The sequence below is a fragment of the Melospiza georgiana genome, chromosome 25, assembly GCF_028018845.1.
Source record: "Melospiza georgiana isolate bMelGeo1 chromosome 25, bMelGeo1.pri, whole genome shotgun sequence".
NCBI classification, from domain to species: Eukaryota; Metazoa; Chordata; class Aves; order Passeriformes; family Passerellidae; genus Melospiza; species Melospiza georgiana.
Genome location: NC_080454.1, coordinates 4264296 through 4270288, shown reverse-complemented (window position 1 = coordinate 4270288; position 5993 = coordinate 4264296).

Sequence of the window (5993 nt, the reverse complement as noted above, 5' to 3'; positions counted from 1 at the left end):
CCCTGCACAGGCATTGCCTGAGGCCAGAGGGATGGAGACCCCTCAAGCATCCCCCAGGCTGAGGGGACAGAGACCCCTGAGCATCCCCTGAGAGGGACAGAGACTGCCCCGAGCACCCCCTGACAGGGGGGTGAGAGGGAGGGAGACCCCCAGGCATTCCCTGGGGTGAGAATGATGGCGGACCCCTGGGGAATGGTCTGGGGTGACAGGGACACCCCCTGGGGAATGGCCGGGGGTGACAGGGACAGGGACAGCCTCCCAAACTCTTCCCAAGAATCTCCCAGTGCGAGAGGCACAGAGGCCCTTGAGAATCCCCTGGGCACTGGGCAAAATAAACTTGGCAGCAATCAAACTTTACTCTGCATAAATCACTTGATGAATATTTGATTTTCCCACAAGTCACATATGATGTAAATGCAAACAAATCCCAAACATGATTACAGTGAAAATAGAAGCAATTCTGTGTCAATTACAAGTCAGATCAATTCTTGCACAGCTCCAACTCAGCTGCTTGCAGGTTCCAATTAAAGAAAAGTGCAAATTTGGCCCAATACAGATTATTAAAAAGAAGGAGAAGTTCTGTGTAGCTGTCACAAAGGTGACAGGGACGAAGAAAATAATGACTCTCACATTTGGCAAAGCCCCCAAGGGCGTGAACTCAGGAGTTATTTGGGAATTTAGCTACTTGAGCTGGGCTTCTTGTGGGACTTCCAGCAGCCCCTTGTGTTCCTCACCTTGGGGTGAATGAACCTTGTCAGTCTCTCTCGTATAACATGATCCCTTTCCTGCAGTGATTTTAGTAAAGTTTTCAAGGAAAGACAACAAAATATTTTCTTTTTCACTGGCCACCTACAACAGCCATTTTCCTCATCAGTTCTCCCATAAGTCTCTCTGAGGAAGCTGTGTCAAAGTTTCCAAAAGTTCCTCCAGAGAGAACCACAACCTCCTCAGAGGAGGGAGCCATGTGGTTGTCAAAGGCACTTGGGGTCAGACAACAGTGCCCTGAACTCACTGTGCCAAAATAATGTCGTGATATGGTTAAGAAAATTCTTAGAAAGATGCCTCCACCCCAATTAAGGTGCTAACAAGACCAAACCAAAAGTGGATTTTATTGAACAGTAAATGTGATTTAGACAGAGAGATGGAAAGAGAAAAGGGGGGAAGAGCAAGGGAGTGACAGGGACAGAGACCTCCCCTGAAGCAGGCCAAGTGTGACATTGGCCCCTGTGGGCGTGGTCTTCCCGGGGTGGGGGTTTTACACCTGAGCCAGTTCTGGTAAGGGGGGGTGGTGTTCACCCCCTGAGCAGGGATTACCCCACTGTTTCATGGTGCAATGTAAGATGTAACCAAATGCATGTTTTCAATCCCCATCTTCATCAACTGCTATAAATAGGTGGGGCATTGTTCTTTATCTCTTCCATGACTCACCCCTGATAACGCCCTCCAGGGGAGATATCTTCTGTGAATGGGCCATTGAGTGTCACTGCAGGACTGATAAAATTCCATCATCCCAGTGTGGGATGCTCCGCCCAGGGGGAGGATCCAAGCATTCCTACCTGGATATAAACTGAGTCTTTCAACACCAGGAGCAGCTTGCCTACTGGATTCCCAGAGGACAAGAGCTCCACAACCATCACGGGACCTTCAGAGGAAGACCAGATGCTTCTACAGGATCCCTGCTTTGACAGAATTGTGTTCATCACTCCAACAGGACTGCGGCCACCATTTATTGGTACTGCTGCCACCACCCTGACTAATAGTTTGTCAGATTATATCCTGACTCTGTCAGTTTAAGGCACTGTTTCTTGTTGTAGTGTGTTTGTTAAGTTTCTTTGTTTGCTCCCCTATTTTCTGTATTGCTCCCCCCCCGTTTGATAATGGTTCTGCCCTCCCTGTTTTTCTCGCCTATTATGTTGTTCCCAAGGCAACTCCTGCCACTGGGGTTGTCAGTCCTTTTAGTTATATAATTCCTCCTCCCCCTAATACCCTTATATGTACATTTGTTTCTCTTCCCTGGGCCCAGTCAATCACCCCCACTCCTCCTATTTTGCCGGAATCTTCTTCCCTAGGGGGGTTATGATTGGCTGTGGTCCCGGGGCCCCTCCCTTACTTTGTATTGATTGGGTTTTCCCTATTGCCCATTATGTTAAGTTCATCCCTTCACCCTTCCCTATTGGTTCTGTGTAAACCCCTCCCTTAAACACCCACTCCCTTTATAACCTTGTTCCACCCTCCATTTCTGGTCTATCCCTGGTTGTCGTCTTGGGCTTCATATTAAACCTGACTTGACCCCATCGAGAGTCCAGCTCCTTATTTCCCATTGTGTGTGCAGCGAGACCAGTCCGCAGGTGAGCACAGCCTGAGGCCCTCAGATGCCGAGGGGTGATCGCTTTGGATTGCAGCTGGGTGTCGGCCTGCCCTCTGCTAGCCAGACACTGACCTCCCAGGCCAGATACACCTCGCCGCAGTTTCTGTATCATTGCACTTCTGGTTTAGACTCTCCCCCAAGTCTGCCTTCAAACCAGTACAAAATTCAATGTGCTTATCCCTTATTTTCCTCCCACAACAGAATTTCCCATCCCCAAACCTTCACCAGATGGAACACAAGGCTGCATGGAAAATGAGAATCCCTCAGGACCCCCAGGCAGGTTAGGAGAAAGTCAGTGCCCCTTTCCCCTTCTCTCCCGCTCCATCTCCCAGCCCAGCATGGCCCCTGGCTGCAGGACAACCCCGGTGCCAGTGACGTCCTGCTGGGGATGCATTGAGGGGATCTCCTTCTCCTTCCCTCTGGCACGGAGGGAAATCCCATCCTCTCCTTGTCCTTCTTCCCCCAGACAAGGAGCTGAGGAGGGAGGACAAATCCCTATGGCAGGACATGGTAGAAAAGGCCATTTTGAGCAGCTCCACAGTCTGGAATCCAGCAGGGAGGAAAAGCCTCTGAGGTAGAACAGGAGGAAGGGCTGCAAACCCAGCCCAGGCTGCTCTGAGGATGAAAGACCCACCCTGTGCCAGGAAGGTGGACAGAGCTTAAGCCAAAGCTCAGAGACAATGGAGGAAAAATCTCCATCGCAGAACCTCATTGAAGATGTAATTTTGAGTGACTCCACAGTGCAGAATTCCAATGGGGAGGAAAATCCCCAGAGATCCTGCAGGAGGATGGGCTTCAAAGCCAGCCCAGGGTGGCTGAGGAGGAAAGACCCACCCTGAGCCAGGAAGGTGGACAGAGCTTCAGACAATGTTTGGAGCTGGTGGTCCATGAGCAGATTCATGATTGGGAGAAGCCCTACAAGTTCTTGGAGTGTGGGAAAAACTTCAGGCAGAGCAGCACCCTGATCAGCTACCAGATGATCCACACCAGGGAATGGCCCTATGAGTATGGGGAATGTGGGAAGAGCTTCAGCTACAGATCCACCCTCATGACCCACCAATGCATCCACACTGGGGAGAGGCCCTCTGAGTGTCCCCAGTGTCAGAAGAGTTTTCACATCAGGTCCCATCTCCTCAGCCACTAGCATATTCACACAGAGGAGAGGACCTTTCCGCTGCCCTGACTGCAGGAAGAGTATCTAGCAAAACCTCCACCTCATCAGGCACCAGCGTATCCACACTGGGGAGAGGCCCTGTGAGTGTGGGGAATGTGAGATGAGCTTCAGCTGGAGCTTCAGCCTTAGCTGCCACCAGAGGATCCAGACCAGGGAATGCCCTCCCTACAAGTATGGGGAATGTGAGAAGAGCTTCAGTCGTAGGTCCCAGCTGATCATCAACCAAATAATCCACACTAGGGAGAGGCCCTATGAGTGTCCCAAGTGTCAGAAGAGGTTTCAGACCAGCTCCAATCTCCTCGGCCACCAGTGGATTCACACTGAGGAGAGGCCCTTCTGCTGCCCTGACTGTGGGAAGGGCTTCAAGGACAACTCCATCCCCGTCACCCACCGGCGCATCCACACTGGGGAGAGGCCCTACGAGTGTCCCCAGTGTGGGAAGAGTTTCTTTGGCAGCTCTGACTTGACCAGACACCAATGGAGGCACCGGTAAGGGAAGTCCTGCAAGTGCTCCAACTGCTGAAGAGCTTCGTGCACCGTTCTAGCTTCATCCCCCATGGGAGGATCCACACTGGTCAGAGCCCTGGTGACCCACATTTCCTGTGATCCATGCTGGGAGGACACCTGGCTGGTTATCCTTTTGGTTTGGCCCTAATTTTCTTCTGATTTTTCTTTATCACTTAAAAACACCTGAAATATGACAAAAAAGAAAGTAATTGATCAAGGATATCTAAAATCCTACTATTTAACAGGTGTTTGAGGTGGAATTTATGGTTTGGGAACATATTCTGGAAGATTTGTATGTTCTTGGGGGATTTCAGGAAGTATTCTCCATATCCTTGCACTCCAGAATTCAAGATAAATTGGTCTGTCACCTCAAAATTATTCAATCCCACTGAAAACATCTCAATTTTATCCCAAAATGGCTCAATTCATGTCAAATTGCCTTGTTCCCACCTCAGAAAAACTCAGTCCCATGCCATATCTAGTTGATTCCACAATCTCCAGGGTGAGATGGTGTTGGAAGGAGATTGGGAGAAGTGAGATCGAAATTTGAGGGTGTGGGATTGGGATTGTGTAGGTCTGGGTGTGTGTGATCTATTTTGATAGCAAATAAAACTTTCAGAACTATCGATTTCTGTCCCATTCATTTTCCATCAGTTCCAGTTCTGTTTTCAGAGTGCCATCTTCTCAGCTGATTGTATTGGTGTCCTCCTTTCTCTCCTGCCTCTCTTTGCCTGCTCTGTTTCTCTCTCAGTGTCTCCCTTAACCCAGGGCAACTCCCACCAAAGATCCTGCCCTGATTTACTTCCCAATCCATGAGCTACAACAACCATGGATGAAGTTATGAAGGCTGGCAGTGAAATGTCTTGCTGCACTTGGCTTTTGGCTCCTTCTTAAGAGCTTTGCCTTTGAGGGCAGGAACATCTTTTCCTGGCTGGGAACTGGAATTCCAGCCCCTGGGAGTGTGTGCCATGGATCCCAAAAGGGCATTCCCGAGGCTCTCAGGGTGCTGCTCCTGCCGTGCCTCCCAAGGAGCTGTGCAGGGCCAGGGGACAAGGTCCAGCAGCTCTGTTGGTTCTGCAGTGCCACAACAGCCCCTGGTTCCATGAGTTTCCCTACTGCCAAATGGGGTTCCTTGGTTCCCATGGATGTGTCACCATGGATATTTGGTGTCATGAAGTTCTTCAGTGTCACAATGGCCTCCCTCGCTCCATGAGCTTCCGCAGTGTCACAATGGACTCCTTGGATGGGCAGTGTCACCATGGACCATTGGCTCCATGCAGCCCCGCTGGGTCACCATGGACTCCTTGGTTCCAGGAGGTTCTGGGGGTGTCTCCATGGTCTCCTTGGATCCACAGTGTCACAATGGACCACTGGATCCACGTGGCCCTGCTGTGTCACTATGGCCTCTTGGTTCCATGGCAACCCAGTGTCACAATCGGCTCCTTGCTTCCATGTCACTTCCTCAGTGTCAAAATGGCTTCTTCATTCCATGAGGAACACAAAAGTTTCGTAGAAACATTGAGCAAATCCTGCTGAAGACACCTGGAAACATCTGTTTGCATTCAAGAGAGAGGTTAAAGGTGAGGATGACACCAGCAGCTTCCATCTGCAACAGAGATCCAGGGAAAGGACAGGGACAGAGAATTCAGCTTCCAGAGATCATTTCTGCTCACACTGTCCCTTGGAGAAAGGTGACACCATTCCAGGCAGCCTGGACTGAGCACGTGGTTCCTGAGTGGAATTTGTTGTTTAGGAAGCCTGCTCAGACTTTTCCATTCTTTCCTTCCCAACAGGAAAACTTCTCCTGGGCCTGTGTGCAGGCAGAGCTCTGAGGAGAGTAGGTGGGACATGGTGCAATGGGCTGGACATGGAGCTGCAGAGCTCAGGGTACAAGGTTCTGCTGCAGGGCACAGGGATGTCAGTGCCAGGTGGGCCATGTCAGAC